The sequence below is a fragment of the Echinops telfairi genome, unplaced genomic scaffold (assembly GCF_000313985.2).
Source record: "Echinops telfairi isolate 266 unplaced genomic scaffold, ASM31398v2 ScPeMD7_3533;HRSCAF=4204_0, whole genome shotgun sequence".
Taxonomy (NCBI): Eukaryota; Metazoa; Chordata; class Mammalia; order Afrosoricida; family Tenrecidae; genus Echinops; species Echinops telfairi.
The window spans coordinates 53,880,202-53,882,659 of record NW_022107431.1 but is presented as its reverse complement, the minus strand read 5'-3'; the positions used below and the strand labels follow the sequence as shown (position 1 = coordinate 53,882,659).

At 37.9% G+C, this 2,458-nt stretch overlaps 1 long non-coding RNA gene across 1 annotated transcript in view; it reads right to left on the bottom strand.

Annotated features, from left to right (window-relative positions):
- LOC123522176 overlaps positions 1-1,888 on the bottom strand; it is a 66,579-nt gene extending 64,691 nt beyond the window's left edge. Inside the window, exon 1 of the long non-coding RNA XR_006680461.1 lies at positions 1,811-1,888. This is a non-coding gene — a long non-coding RNA (uncharacterized LOC123522176). The remainder of the gene's footprint in view (positions 1-1,810) is intronic.
- Between the last annotated feature and the right edge of the window lie 570 nt (positions 1,889-2,458).

Genomic DNA, 2,458 nt, shown 5'->3' with positions numbered 1-2,458 from the left:
ATATATATATATATGAATCTATATGCTCTGATATATAATTTTATGATATGAAGACTATCTATGGATATAATTGAATATGCATATGTCATCACCAACTATTCCCTGCAGACATACACATATGTATGCACACATACACACAAGCACACATACATGCATGCACATGTACATACAAACACACCTCCCAATTTTATTAAGGACATTTATGCTATGTGTACCTTCAAGAGAAGATCTGTTATAACTTACTATTATTAGTCACAACACCCACCAGAGTAGTGGGTTCACATGTAGTTGATATCAATATTTGTGGAATGTATTAATTTTCATAGGATGAGTTCTCTAGAGAAACAAAACCATCTCTTAACACTTCTTGCAGAGTGGCTATTCGTTTCAAGCCACTTCTTGGTTAGCGGCAGAGCTCTTAACTACTGTGCCACTAGAGTCCCTGATATATACATATATAATTAAATTATATTTTGGTCAATGTATGATTTAATAATGTATATCATAAAATCTTGACTTTACATAATTATTCTGTTTTGGAAGAAGTACAGACAGAATGCTCAGTGAAGGCAAGGATGGCCAGACTTTGTCTCATGAACTTTGGACATGTTAGCAGTAGAGACCAGTCACTTGTTAAAGACATCATGCTCGGTACAGGCAGAGACCACAACAAGATGGATTGGCACAGTGGCCGAACGTCTGGGCTTTCACGTCAGAGCAATTGGTGCAGGAGCAGCCAGTGTCCTTTTTGCTGCACAGAGGACCAGTAGGAGTCAGAACTGACTCAATGGTACTTAACAACAGCTACATAGGAGGGGATTGAGGATCATCCATTTCAAGACTTAGATACAACCGTGAAGGGGTGTTCAAAGCCCATCAAGAAGTATTAAGCACATTTTAAGTTGAGGGAACTGTGACTTACCTAGAGTTGTAGTTCTTATCAAACGGATTATAGTTATTTAAAATCCAACTCTGCTAACCTCAAGATGAACTAACGTTTTATAATGAAGTGGCTAATGCACCTTTTGTGAACTTTGGAATTGAACTAGTTGAAGGAGGAGAGACATATGAGGTAGATTCTTTTTCTCTTCTCCCAAGAAAGCACACAGAGCACAGTTTACGGGCTTTCCAATGTGGACTCCGATTGGAAGTTCTCACTTTGCAGTCAGCATTTGGTAGCTAAGACATTCTGTCATCATGAAAGAGGCTAAATTATTATTTTTTAATTCTTGAAAGGAAATGGGAGGCATATTGATTTTAATAAAATGAACTTTTAAAACTATGTTTCTTAACTTCTCTGAGCTACATAGAAGAAGACAGTTGGCTCACGTGATCTCCAAGGTTCTGCTAAGACTACTTTATTTTCCACATTATGAAGAAAAGCACTTGCGTTTTATCCAGCTATTCATAGGTTGGCTCTTTTCTAGTTTTTCACTCTAATCCTAGAGAGTTTTCCCCATAGGACATATTAAAGAGTCATAGATGATGGAGGTGACTTTAAAAATATTTACATGGGTCTACAGCCCCCTGTTCAATGACACTAATTTTGTTAAATCCTGTTAAAATTTAAGGGTGGGGTGTTGTGTGAAATACATTTAAATCAGTGTGTAATTTTTAGGTGTTCATGCTTATCTGTTTCTGAAGTGGCTAGAAATTATATTCACTTTTTATATCTCCCAAACATATCCCCTCACAGCAAAGGACATGTCGCGGGTATCTTGCTGACAGGAAGAATGGTCTGTGTTAGCGATAACAGCCAAGTTCCTGTTCACTGACCCTGCCATTATCTGCTGGGTGCCACCTCTCATACCTTCTATAGACTTGCTGTGCAAGTTTTCAAATGACCATCCTGTCAACCTTTTCATGGGGTGAGGGCATCCAGATGGCCACACCTGCCAAATAGAGAAAATGACACTTGTAATTACCCGACAGTCACCTCTGTTCTGACTCGGCAGGGCCAATGACACAGATTAAAATATAACACGTGAGAAAACTGCTGCTTCTCCTGGGAAGATACATATTTTCTAAAGAAAGAAAACTATTTTGGAACTTCTGGATGTGACAACCTTTCTTGTTCACACTCAGTAAACACATGAATTGGATTCTTTTGAATGTCAATTAGCAGTGCTTTTGCCAGGAATACTGGCAATGATGCTGTTTTTAGCACTGAAAAAATCCAGTGGGAGAAATGAGGAATTTAGCACATTGGAGGTGTTATGATTTCTCTGTGTCTAACAGTGTATGCAAATCTTTACAATGAATTAAGCTTTCAATCAGTAAGATTGGCTATTTGGTTGCTAGGCTTTAAGAGAAGGGTTTTGTTTGTTTGGTTTGTCTTTTTTTTAAGTGATAGAATAATAAATTCTTAAATTGATTCTACTTTCTGAGGCAAGTCCCATTACCCCTTATTGAGTAGTTGGACTGAGAAGCTTATCAGACAAATGAGGCCAAGGTCAGG